Genomic DNA, 14,909 nt, shown 5'->3' with positions numbered 1-14,909 from the left:
ACATACTCCATAGGGATTTTCCTCTTGCCTACCTCTATTACCCGAAAGCTAAATCAGCTCCTCAAGAAATTTTGGTGGGGTTATAATGAGGACTCCTAAAAAATCTAGTGGATTACTTGGGAACAACTTAGCTCTACTAAGGAGACAGGGGTCCTTGGTTTCAAGGATTTTTGAAGTTTTAATTTAGCTATGCTTTCTAATTAAAGCTAGAGGATGCTACAGGATCCCTCCTCACTAGTTGCTACAGTATTCAAACATAAATATTTCTCTCAGGTGGGTATGTTGGAGGCCAAGCTAGGTTCCGGGCCATCATATGCCTGGAGATGCCTTCATGGAGGTCTGTCCTTACTTAAAATAGGCCTTCTGTGGAGGGTGGAGAAAGGGAATAGTATTAATATATGGACTGATAGGTGGATCCCAATCCTTCCAACTTATCAGATTTCTTCCCTTAGAGATGTTGAATGTTGGTGTGAAAAAGTGAGTGATGTCTTTGACCCTAGGCTGAAACTGTGGAGGGAGGATCTCATTCAAGAAATCTTTTCTACTCAAGAGTTTGAGGCTATTAAAGCCATTCCAAACAGTCTTGGAGGTAGAGCAGACAAATTGGTGTGGCAGCTCATTACCATTGGCCAATACATAGTTAAGAGTGGCTACCACTCTCGGAGAAAATTGGAGTCTGAGATAGAGGGGGAAACTTCAAGCAGTCCCAAGAACAAAGCTATGTGGAAAGCAATGTGGAAGATGAGGGTTGCTCCTACGGTTAAGCTGTTTGTTTGGAGAGCATGTAGTGAAGCTTTTTTCATCCTCGCAAACCTATAGAGAGGAAAATTGTAGATTACAATTTGTGCCCAATATGCAGGACTGAACCTGAGAATTCAGGCCATGTTCTTTGGGGATGTATAACTGCTAGGGGCATGTGGAATCAGGATTGCATTAGAGTTCAAAAGATGTCATATCACAGTGATTTGTTCTTTAATGTGTGGACTACACTAGTGCAGCAACTTAACCCTAGCGAGCTTGAGGAAGTGGCAGTAACATTGAGGGGGATCTGGACCAAGAGAAATGAGGTACTGCATGGTAAAGGGTTCATACACCCTATTGTTCTATCCCAAAAGGCTAAAGCAAAGGTGTCTTCCTTCCAAGAGGTAAACAAGACCTCCCAGCTTAATCCTGTTCAGGCTACACAGAGGGTGCATAAATGGTCAAAACCAGTAGAGGGCTCCTATAAAGCAAACTAGGATGCTGCTTTGAGGGTTTGTACAGGTAGAATTGTGGTGGGAGTGATAATTAGAGACCACCAAGGCCATGTTATAGGAGCACTCATGGCCTCAAGAGGTCTAAAGGGCAGCCCATTTTATGCTGAAGCTCACAGCCTCCTATTGGAAGCAGTTTTCTACAATGAGCAAGGATTAAAGCAAGTCATTTTAGAAGGTGATTTCAAACAAGTGGTAGATCTACTACAGAGCTAGTGTTCTAATTGAAGCATGGGGGATTGCTAATTGAATATGCACGGCAACTAATGGATTCTTGCAGTCAGTGGTCAGCTTTTCATGCTTATAGGGAGGCCAACATGGCCGCTCATTATCTAGCCAAGTTTGCTCTAAATCTCTCAGAGGATTTATATGATATTGAATGTCCTTTTAGCATTCAATCAATTGTAAACCTAGAGATGTCGTAAGCTCTTTTTCTTTTTCTTTTTTTCTAAAATGAAATCAGTTTTCTCTTTTATTTTTCATTTTAAAAAAGTGATAAACTGAGATACATGGGACCAAAGTTGCATTGATTTTGGACTAGACTCTACATGAAGTGTGCTTAAATTTGACTTTTCAACACATTCTGAGTGGAAGACATATGGAATCCTTGCCTTTAAAAACATAGACCAATACATTCCTCTTCTTTTGTATGTTTCCAAACTCTCTGGTCCGTTCCATTCCTCAGGACAATGGGAAGATTAGAAACTTCCTGCACTAGTTTAGGCCCCCAAGCTAGCTTAACAAATCAAAATTCCAGCTTCAACTTGAAAATAGATCATATAATGAAAGTAAAAGAGAAGGTTGGGATCAAAGATTCTAGTCCGTTTTCCTCATAAAGAACCGAGAACCATGGGAAGAACAAGGTAAAAAATTCTATTGAAAATAAGCACTTCATCTCAATGGTTTCTGCCCCTGTAGAGTTTAAAATGCTCCCTCCACCCCTCCCCCCCCCCCCCCCCCCCCCCCCAAAAAAAAAAAACAACTTCTTTCTTTATTGTTTGTCAAAATGAAGACTCTGCAACAGAGTAATTTTCATAATATTTGCTTATGGAATAAAACATGCTCTTAGCTTCTATCACTAATCATTAGCATTAGACCAAAAAAAAAAATAGTTTGATGTGTTTCCCATGTATGAATGAAATTAAACAAAGGGAATTGTAAACCTTCACAATAGTGCATGATTATATAATATATACTTTGGGAATATTGGCTTAGTTTGCACTCCTCACAAATTTCAACCATGGTCTCAGCCTCTTCTGAGTAGGTGTTATTTTTATAACCTTGTATATGAGTTTCTTATTTGGTCTTGCTATGGGTTTTTGGGTGCCTCAATGATATATTTTATGTGATTGACAAAAGATTCACTGCTTTATGTTTGTGTTTTTTGTTTGCCCTAAGAGAAAGAGGAAGAGCTAGGGAGGGACTGGCAGGGAAGAAACTCCTTTGTACTTTTTGTTCATAGAGTTTTCTATACCTTAGTGGGGAGCATAGTTTTTGTGTTTTTTGTTTAGGTGGATGGCTGACTTATTTCATTTCATGTTGTAGCGTTACTATTCATGCTCATCATCATCTTCATCATCTTGACAAGTATGACATCCACATATATCTCAGTACGACCTTATGTTTTTCTACATCAAATTGGACATTATTTATTCCTTTCCTTATATATTAATGTCAATGTGTCTTGAAAATAAAGTTAAGTTGTTATTTGCCCTATCTGCTATATCGTGTAATTGCATGTTGAATTTGGTTCACATTTCAAACATATCGTTTAGTTTCAAAATTTGTCCTTGTCATTTGAGCATATATTAGCACCATATGGATGAACCACTTGAGCCGATTTGTGATCGAGACTTGTGGAATGATGGGTTGGAAGATATCTTGATTGAGATGTTGTACTAAGAAACGCTGATGGATAGACTAAGGGGAGGGAAGATCATTCATGTTGATTTATGATATTTGCAGGAGTTAGTGGGCTTGGAGTTTGACTTGAGTAGGCATTGATGACGGTATTATGGAGGAACTGCTGGATTGGTATTTTATGCTTATCAGTTTGAGTGATAAGCATTTATTTGACCTTAGATTTTATGTTATTTATGCTTGTTTTAATTGTTTATGTTGAACTGTGAATTAACTATCTAGTGGTATGTTGGATGACTTTGTTGGTATTTTTTTTAACATTTATGCAGTGGCTAATTAATGTTATAATCACATTTTAATGAGCATACATTGAGTGTGTATAATTTTGCTAACATGTGATTTTTTTTTTTTTTTTTATGCACACGCAAGAAGGTTATTCAGAATGGACAATGATGGTAGTTCTGAGGAAGCCCATTTGATGGAAGCGAACAACGACATTGAAGTGACATCCTCAAGTATGTCTCACAACAGCGAGACGAACGAGGGAATGGGAATATAAATTTCAAGTGGAGATGAATTGGCACTGTAGGAGATAAACATAGCTTTTATGATGTGAATGACATTCCAAAATTTTGGAGGTTGGCTTGGAATGCCCCAACTCAATAGTCTCTGGGGGGATCAATCTATTCAGGAAGTTTTCAATGACACTCATGGAATTGCATCTAGATGTTTTGAATGGAGGTGCTCCTGTTTCGTTATGTATGCGATGTCTTACAACAATCTATGATTATGGACCCTACAAAGAGGGTCTCGGTGGAGAAATCATTAGGCATATTTTGCCTTCTCGTTGGCCATGCACATGGTCAACGTATCGTTGGAGACCGCTTTCAACATTCAAGTGAAACTATTAACCACCACATAAGGATTGTGGTGCGCGCTACATGAACTAGGGAGGACTATGGTTAGGTTAACACATACAACTGGAGTTCATCCTTAAATTGCAAGAAACCTCCACAATTATCCATGGTTTGACGTAACTCCTTTTCGAGATTTGCACTTTGACTTTTTTTTTTTTTTTTTGGTTTGATGTTATAAATATAATTGTTATAATTGGGGTATGTTATATGATAATGGTTTTATAGAAATGCCCTGGTGCAATGGACAACACCATGATTTCAGTTGTTGCACCCACTAATCTAAGTAACGCATATAGAAATTGTTATAACCAAATTGCATAGAATGTCTTGTGCTTATGTGATTTCGATATGAAGTTCACGTATGTGTATACTGTGTGGGAGGGAATAGCTCATGATGCATGCGTTTTCCTTGATGCATTCAATCGAAGTCAGAATTAATTTTCATGGCCACCCTTAAGTAAGTTTTATATAAATAATAATTGGAAAAACTGTCTTTCGCTTTTGCATAGAAATTATTTGTTTGGAAATTAAGTAATTTTGTAGATTTATAAATGTATTCAGGTTATTATTTTTAATGCCCGTTCTTGTGGTTGGTCCTTTAGAAAACGATTTTAATAAAAATAGATGGGAATTACAGTTCATTTTGAAAATTTCTTTTTCTTTCATGTTAGGATACAATAGACTCCAGGTTTATAAATAAAACTTGTTTTATTGAATAAAAAGGTTATATTGAAAAACATAAATTTTATAATCAAAGTTTCTCGTACAAAATATCTTGCCTAGGCTTTCGTGCTCTTCCCCTTGGGCTGTGCCTATCTTGACGTGTCATGCTTATCTTGTCCTTGGGAGGGCACACATAAAAACTAAAATGAGTTGATGACTTATAAGCATTACTTCATATAGTTAAAATATATTAATATAGGTTTTCAGTCATACATTCAACACTCCATACATACATATCATACTTATCGTGTATAGACATGCAGTTCGTTTTAAAAACGTTGTGAGGTGAGATTTTTCTTTAAAGACGTTTTCTTTCTTAAAATAGTTCCCCATGCCTCGTTGCCTTCATTTCTTAAAGTGTCTTTTCATGCATACATCTTTTCTTACATACATTCATGCATACGTCTTTTCATACATGCATGCATTCTTTCTTAACATACATGCATACATTATTTTCTTATTGCTTTCATTGTCCGTTGCACACTGTTGTGTCCCGTGTGCTGGGGTTAGCGGTCTTTTGGACCTAATTCTGCCCGTGGCCACGGGTTGAGAATCCATTCCGTCAAGGTGCAGCATTGGGTGCACTACTAATACTACTTACCCGGCATTGTAATCTGCCTAGTCCAATCCATTCGGTACCTTTTTCTTTTCCATTCATATGGCCATTACGTATCTTCATACATCATGCATTTTAGTCCATTCATTCATTTACAGCCCTTTCATTCCTTTTCAGTCTGTTCAGTTCTTTACAGTCCATTCATTCATTTCAGTCCTTACAATCCAGTTCTTATAGTTCTTACGGTTCTTTAGTTCATTTCCTTCATAAAGTCATTTAAAAAAATATTTTTCTTTCTTTTCATAAAAGTCATTTTAAAACCAGTTTGCTTTCATTTGTATCGTTTAAAAATGTCTATTCGTGTATCTTTTAAAGCTTTGGTTCATTTCCTTTTGTAAACATACATACAATACGTACCGCTTATAGCATCCATCCATATGCATACACTTATATACTTTGGGTGCATGAAAAGGGGCTGCCAAGGAGAGCCGTTACATACTTATACTTAAAAACTTATGCTTGAAAACTTATGCTTAGTTTTCTTTTTAGTAAAGTGCGTCTCGTAGATAAAAGCTTAAGTTCGTAAAGCATTTTAAAGAAAACATTTCATTTTCATCTTCATTTATTTAAGAAAACTCTAAAAGAGTATGAATATAATATTTACCTGGACTTCATGCCATACTCATTTCATGCAATCCATTCGTGTGCATGTCAGATGGCAACCTACATGCATACACATAACCTTACGTCATAATCTATCTAATGCATAAGCAACTATACTAAAAATAGAACTATGCCTCACTTGGAACACTCTCCATCCATTCTTGGGTTCTTACATGTCATTTACTATGCTAAAACTTTTGGGGTCTTATTTCTTAAAGTGAACCTCTGTGATTCACCTTAGGGTTAAGACACTAAGACCTCCGTCTCATTATTCTATTTCCCACATGTCGACGTATGACTCAGATTGACTAAGTCACGCATCCCACCCCTAGACAACTTACCCATTACTATCTTCATGTATCCTAACCCATACTCAATCCTCATTCCCATCCATACAAGCCACACAGCTTAAAGCCAACTCTGAGGCTAAAACATTGTGTAACCATGTTGAGAACAGATTACCCATTACATATGGTAAACTTGTTCGGCACACGTGTCTCACCAGAGGCACATATATCTTATCTCTTTTTATCACATAAGACCAACTTATAATTCCAATGAATATCCGCTTGTATAAACAAGCTCCATACTCCGATACCAGCTTGTTCAGACCCGGTCGATAGGACTCTTCCTACTTCCCAACCCTGTACAAGTTCGTCCTGACACTTAACAAGAGGACTGCATCCACAAGTACACCTCTATCACATCATGTAGCTCGAGATGAATCCTGAGTTACAGCACGACGCACATCATGCTTCCGCTGCACTTTCTGATACTTTTCCACCACTTCACACATACTCTCAACCATAAGTCAACCACAAGGTGACACATATCACCTTGGACTACAGGCAACATCACCACTACTTAGAGACACTGTTACACAGTTCCTGACACTATACCATACACTCTATGCTCCTTAACTATGCCGTCCAAAACTTCATGACACGCCATCCGGTGTATCACGACACTGCACAGAGTACACTTCACGTGCACTCTCTTCCATTCACACTACTCCACCCATCACTACGACGCACGCCACACAGTGCGTCGCTACACAACATGAAGTACGCACCATGTATACTCCCTTCGCTACATTTCTTATTATCATGACGCACATCACATGGTGTGTCACTACAAGACACGGAGCACACTCCACGTGTACCCTCTTCATAATAGTATGCCACATCACAATTAGGCACACCTCACACCCATACTTCATAGCACACTACAAAGTCATGCCCAACACCTCACAACTACGCAGCGAACTCCACAATACTAACAGCATAGTTCACAACCTATCCACTAACTAACATTTAATATAAATAACGAGAAATAGAGGGTTAGACCATCGACAGGATAACCCGTACGTTGCTTGCTGCCCGGTACATCAAAAGGTGTCAAAAGTGTCGTGTGTGGCAGTTAAACCCCTTACAGTGGCTATTTGAGCTACTGTAAGTGGCTACGGGTGTGGATCTAAGTGGAGAAGGGTTTGGTCATGATCCTAGAGTGGTGGCCTCATGGTAGTGCCGAGGTGGCACACAAAGGAGGCACGATGGTTCATGAAGGAGATTTAGGTCGTGGGTCTCAAAGCATGGAAATGGAGAGGGAGAGCTAGAGGAGCTTGGCTGGGCGTGGAGGAGCTTGAGGCAGGTGTGGTTGAGTTGTGGTGGTGAGGTGGTCGCTGGGCGGTGTCTCACGGTGGCGAATCGAGCCTTGAAGTGGAGGATAAGTAGTGAGAGAGTGGGGGAGAGTAAGGGCCGTGTGTAGCTTGATTGGACTTGAAAATTGTTCAAGAAGGTAGTGGTGGTGAGAAGAACATGGTGGTGGGGGTAAGGTGCCGTGGTTAGTCCTGCACGGTGGTGAAATCGAGTCTGTGCGTGTGTTTGGTGACCTGACGGAGAGAGAGAGAGAAAGAGAGAGAGAGAGAGAGAGAGAGAGAGAGAGAGAGAGAGAGAGAGAGAGAGAGAGAGAGAGAGAGCGAGAGAGAGAGAGAGAGAGAGTCACAGTGAAAGGAGACTATGGAGAGGAAGTCCATGAGGTGGTGAAGCTATTGGTGGTGTTCATTGGCCATTTTGGCCGTGTACGGCGACGCTAGGAGGAGGAAATGGGTTTCAAACCCATTTCATTGAGCTGCCGTGGAAGGAGGAGGGAGCTATCGTGGGTCTCACCACCGGTGTGGTTGAACTCGCCAGTGGGAGAGGAAGCTGCCAGTGGTGGAGCTGGAGGTAGCTGGGAGGAACGAACCAAACGGTGGAGGTGAGGAAGTTGGGCACGTCAAGCTGGGAGAGAGAGAGAGAGAGAGAGAGAGAGAGAGAGAGAGAGAGAGAGAGAGAGAGAGAGAGAGAGAGAGAGAGAGAGAGAGAGAGAGAGAAGTGAGGAGGAAAAGAGAGGGGCTTGGGTATTTAATCCAGGTCTTTCGTTTTGGGATCTTTAAAATGATCTAACAGTGAGTTTAAAAACTGATTTGAAAACACGTAAGTGTTTTATTTAAAATAAAACACAGAGATGAACTAAGATAGAATATTCACTATTTAAATGATGAAATCTCATTAATTACTCAAAGAGAATAAAACCATTTAAATTAATTTAGAGTTTTCAACGTAAAGTTAAATCTTGTAATATTTTTAAATGACTTAAAATATTTAATTTAAATAATTATCTACAATTATAATAATTTTAGAGCTTATCAAAATATTATAATTAAGCTCTAAAATTATTATAATTAATTTATTTGAGAACAAGTTTAGTCCAATAATATTGGAAATATCGTATATAAATATTTTCAGAATACTTATAATATATATATTTTCAGAATACTTAAAATATAAATATTTTCAGAATACTTAAAATATATATAAGCCTTAAAATATCTATCTTGCTTTGAAATCTGCTAGATATATTTTAAAATATGCCATAGAGGTACGACACGTGGATTGGGGCTCATATTAAAGAAGAAAGAATTAGCGGGTTATCACATTATTATCTTATCAATTCGGCGTTTCCTTGCATAAAATATTTTATGCAGCCCTATCCAATAGAGAGGTATCACCGGTCTAATCTTTATGGTGGACACCAATTTTGGGGATATAAGGATTATTTCAATTATCATCATTCATCCCTACGAAACATTATTGCGCATTCACTTTATTAAAAAACTGGTTTCAAATATTGAATGCAATCCCTCGATATCACCTAGTCAGGTAAGGCATGATTGTTACTACATGTTGTACACTACACAACATTATTAAAATGGTGACATCTAATAATGAGTTCATTTAGCATGTATTGGAGCTTCGATTTAATATGGAAAATATGCCTGGGAAGAAGGTGCAAGTGAATCGTCTCATGTGGTAGACATGATGGGCTCCAATCATCACAGATTGGGCTCGTTTGTTTTTTAAGATGAGATGAAATGAAATAAAAATTAAAAGTTGAATAAAATATTGTTAGAATATATTTCTTTAATATTAATTTTTTTTTAGATTTGAAAAAGTTGAATTATTTATTTTATTTTATGTAGAAATTTAAGAAAATTGTAATGATTAAATGAGATAATATAATCTAAGAATGGATGTGAAAACGTTAACCTCCCAAGAAACAAAGATACAAAGACCTCTAGAATTTGGGGTATCCCATGACAAACCTTGTCAGCTATCTTCATCACCAACCAAGTCGTTGGTGCCATCAGGCTGCTTACCCGCAATAAGGGCACAACAAATTGGACAATTAGGTTTATCATTGAGCCACCTATCAATACAAGTACGTGGAATGAGTGCTTGCACCCACTCAGCTACTTCACTTCCTTCCCGTTATCTCCAAGTACAGATAAACACAACATGCACATACTGCCGGCGCCAATATCCTTGACACGGGTTTCCCTCTTCAACTTTACATCTGAAATTGGAAATACCTCTCTGTTGTTGATATTTCCATCGGTCTCTATGGAGAGTCTACCAGAGAGGCTCCAGTGGCAGCGTTGAAAAAGGTTGTGAGGGCACTTGACGGAGAAAAAAAAAAGGGTGTAGGCCAAGGTGGGGACAGTGAAAATGGTAATAAGAGTGATAATGAATTTAAAAAGGGACAAATCCACGCTGTGGGGCGGTGCAGGGAAGGGAGGAGGTGGTACGTCAAAAATGGTGGATGTGCTCTTCATCATATTAGATGGAGGTGATCTAGTGGTTACCAAAATAGGTTATGGTCTCTGTTTCACATCCTTGTTGGTTTTTTTAAGCAGCTTAGAGATGATTGAAGTCGTACATGACAGGGGTGGGGTCTTTCTCTGTGGAATTTCTTAGGAGCATTTGTACAAGCCCTCTAGAAATTTAATGTGGAATTTATATAGGCTATAGAAAACTCATGAAAACCTTATAAGTTTTCACAAATCGACTAATCGTATAAATTTTAGTTTATCAACATAGTCAGTTTGATCACTCGTTATAGTGTCATAAATGTAATTTTAATTATTTGATGTAGTTAGAAGTATCATAATGCGTTATGGTCTATGCCACTAGACACAGTTAATTATTTGGAATTTTATGATGCAATAACCAATTTTCATATTTTCTGATGAAATAACTATTCGAAACTATGAATTTATTTTTAGGGGTAATTTGGGGTCGGATTTCAATAAAAAAAATTTCATTGCAAGATCATATGATTATTTAAGAATTTTCAGTATTAAGTTTATTAGTTATTTTTTTAGAGTGAATAGTAACTTCGATAAGCGTACCAAGTATTGTGTTTTCAAAATCACAGTGTGGAATATCCAAATTAGGCTAGAGAAATTTTATTTGAATACTTGGCAAGATCTTAGCCACATATGATGAATAGTATTAGACATTTGGAATCATGAGGAACATTGATGGATTTGAAGGAATCAAGGTGTGAGATCATGCCACCTAAGTAAAAACTCTATTCCATTTTACCAATCAAATGGTGCCAAACTAAAGAGAATTTATACCCTAATAAAATCCTATATGGTTGGAATTTGACTGAGAACCCAAAAGCATGGTTAAAACCAAAATCCTAAATGGTTTTGTCCAAATCCTAAAGTTGACCTCAAAATCTTAACTGAATCAGTTTCTAGCATTGTATTTAATCACTTGATTAAATTACTTCCATATGCCATTAATCCTTCAAATTTATGTTAGAACATCATTATCCAACCTTTTTAACTTTGAATAATTGATTGGACCAAGAGAAATTGGATTTAGGTTTGATAGCAACTCAAACCCTCTTAAAGCCCCAATTTGAGGCCCATTTGGTTTAGACCCATTAAGGGCTCGCAAATTTGCCCTCATTAGCATCACTTTTTAGCTCAGTTTTGCACACTCACTTGGTTGACCAAATCTTTCAAAAATGGGCCTAGAAGGGATAAGCTAAAGGGGCCATCTCACTCTTTCAACTCAATACTCCAATGAGAAAATATATTGGGATAATTTTATCCACTTTTTTGGGTTATCAAGAGCAACACTCAAGCTCACTTTCAGCCCCTTTAGAAGCTTTTTTAAGTGTTTTTTTTTTCACAAAACTTCATTCATAAAATTTGTTCCTTTTTTAGTATAGTTTATGTGGATATCTTATTTGTTCCATTTGAATAATATTTGGTCCGTCAAATGTTATTTAAACCCCAAAACAGTCATTATAGGGGATAAACTGGAGAGTATGTTATATTTTTGAGTTTTTGACCAAGTTAATGGATAGATTTTGGTCCAAAATTTTTATGGAGTATTTTTTAACATGTGTATATGATTATTGGTTGAGGATTTATTGCATGATTAAATGTTTTGATGAAATATTTTCATAGATCTAGAGACTTAGAAACTGGAAGAGGAAAAACAGTTTCTGTTTTGAGAAAATTTAAATCTTTGGTGGTTTAAACCTATTCCAATGGCTTTGATAATTTTATTGGAGGATCATAAGCCTCTTATATACATGATAGAATATTATTTATATTTGATGTTAGTTTCAAAGATATAAAATTTTATGTAAAGAGATATTCGGATAGGCCAAAATGTGGATGTTCTTGGCTAAATTTATATTTTGGTTGATTTTTAACCATGTGATCTTGAATTAGAAGCTTAGATATGTTTTAAGACACCTTTTTAAATCATGCGATGTTTTTGTTTGAAGATCACATCTTTATAAGTCATAGATCAAAAGGTTGATCAAAACAAGTTAGAAACAAAAATCTGTTTTTAGAACTTAGAAAGAAACCAGAAATTTGAAGTATTGTTTTAGTGATTTGTATGACTTTTATTGATGATTCAAAATATGATTATTTTTAGAAATATGTTATGAGTATGTTAGAAGAAAGATTTAGATTTTTGAAGCTCTTGGAGATGCTTAGAAATAGATCAAATCATTTGATTCAATGGTTTGTCCTTTTAGTTAAAAAGTTTGATTCTTTTTTCTAAGAGTTTGGTGTTGATGATTAGCATATTTTAGTGGGTGTTTTAAGAATGTTTTTAAACTTAGGATAGAAAAATCTCTATTGCAAAAATTTGGTTTGATAATGAGTTTTGAAATTTGAAAAATTACAACAAAAATCAAGGAAAAAACCTATGAAAGTTTTAGCCCTATAGAGTTTTTATGATTTTGTTTAGTATTACATTTTTCTGATTTGATATTTGATTTTAGGACAAAATTTACATGAGGTATGTAAATTTTGGTGATTCTTAGAATTAGGATGCAAAATCTTTAAGTTAGATGTAAAATGATCATTTTTTCACATATACAGGGTAAATTGACCATTTTAATTTAAGGTATTTTTTTTTTCATTTTTTTAATTGTTAGTGATCAATTTTTAACTTTTAGAAAAATCACTATGTTCAGTTCATCTTGATTGCACTTGAAATTGTTTAAAAAAGGCGAAGACCGAGGTAAGTAAGCTTTTAATTTACTAGCAGTTTACTGTGTATGGGTGACAAGTAAATGAACTATAGTGTATGTATGTATGTATGTATGTATGTAATGATATATATCATGCCATGCCATGCCAAGTTATCACATATTTGTCTGTTACATAGAATTTATTCTGTCATAAGTTATTCATCTGTTACATAAGATATTTTGTCACATATTACTATACATTAAAAGTACTTCATGTTAACTATGCCATCTATTACATGTATGTCAAGTCATGTAATATTCACTGTTATAAGTATGTCATGTTACATATGTTGTATGTTATATGTTTATGTCATATTATAAAATGTTTCTATCTCAAGTTGGTCATGTCTTTCGAGTTAGGTTCAAGTCATGTTATATTATGTCAAGGCTTCTATCCTTTTGTATTCCAGTCACGTTTCGTCTCGAGTACAGTTTGTGTATTTCGAGAACAATCAAGTTAAGTTACTCATGTCAATTACAACCCTAAATACTAGGATGTGATAATATCCTAGTGAAACTTTTTTGTTTACGTTAGAGTATTTAAATAGGTGTAAAAATTTTTGAGTTCAAAAAATACTGTCAACCAGTAGCGGGCGAGGACCTAACTAACTAGTCACCGGAGTGCACCGGCACTAACGTCGATGGAGCCACATTTCCTTTCAACAATTCATGGGGCAACAACAACAACTGTAGAGTATGAAGTATGGGGTCACAACAATTGTGACATGTAGAATATATAGGGCCACACCGATTGTGGAGTATGTATTAACACATTCATAACTAGTCCAGATACTTGTGATATGATGCGATAATCGGCAGGGACACATGGCTCTAGGGGACCCATGTAGCACCCAAGAAGTTGAGTTTAAGCAGTTAAAGAAATAAGATTTCAAGTTCATGTTAAGTTAAGTTTCAGATCAAGTTCATGTTAAGTTAAGTTTCAGATCAAGTTTATGTCAAGTCAAGTCTCAGTTTAAGTCCAGCTCAGTTTAAGTAAGTCAAATTTAGTTCACGTTTCAATTTAAGTTATGTCAGTTATGCTATATTGTATGACAAGTTATGCTATGATTGTTTATGAATTTGATTATGCATTCATACTTTTACCGTCATCCATGCATCATTAACATTTGTGGATGTTTTCTATTAACTTACTGAGATTTCTAGTGAGATTACAAATCTCACTGTGGTAGTCCTAACTATCATTCCCCTCTGAATGGTAGATCTTGTATAGGACTTAAAGGAGAATCGGGATCTGACCAATTGGACAAAGTCGACTGAGTGACGGTGCGATGTCATTGTTAATATAGTAGTTAACTTAAATTACTACTTGTACCATGGAGTTAAATCTCTAATACTCTTTTGAATCATAGTCATTTTGGACCAGTGTTGTGATCTTAGTTGTTCAATATGTCTTTATGTATGAAGTATGTTTTAAACATTTGAGATATTTTTAGTTTAGTGCATAGTATTAATAATGAAAGAAAAAAATTATCCACTGCAAATATTGAATAACGTTAAATGCATGTTAAGAACATTGCATTTTATATGTCATGAACGAGGGTAGGTAACGTTGTGTTGCTATCTTGATACTTCAAATGTCCGTCCGATTGATGGCTTGCAAAATTTCATATTGCAGATTTTACAAGTTCGCTCGAGCGGAGGCTTTTGGCCGCTCGAGCGAATTCAGGCAGATTCAAACGCTCGACTGCCGGTCGACAGGGAGCTCGAGCGGGTTGCTGAAAAACGAAGATCGCTCGAGCAGAGACATTGGCCGCTCGAGCGAAATCAGGCAGAGTCGAACGCTCGATGTGCGCTCGATAGGACGCTCGAGTGAAATCAGGCAGAGTCGAACGCTCGACGTGCGCTCGACACCCCGCTCGAGCGAACATCGTATTTTGACAGATTTTAGGTTTTCCGCCGTGGGACCATATAAAAGCCATTTTTCACTCTAGAGCCGCGAGTTTTGACTGGAGAACACTCTTTGGGAGAGAAAAACATAGCTAGAGGGATTCAAATCATTTGTTTTGGAGACGGAATTCCAAGTTA

The sequence above is a fragment of the Carya illinoinensis genome, chromosome 10, assembly GCF_018687715.1.
Source record: "Carya illinoinensis cultivar Pawnee chromosome 10, C.illinoinensisPawnee_v1, whole genome shotgun sequence".
NCBI lineage: Eukaryota > Viridiplantae > Streptophyta > Magnoliopsida > Fagales > Juglandaceae > Carya > Carya illinoinensis.
Note: the sequence above shows the minus strand (reverse complement) of the source record.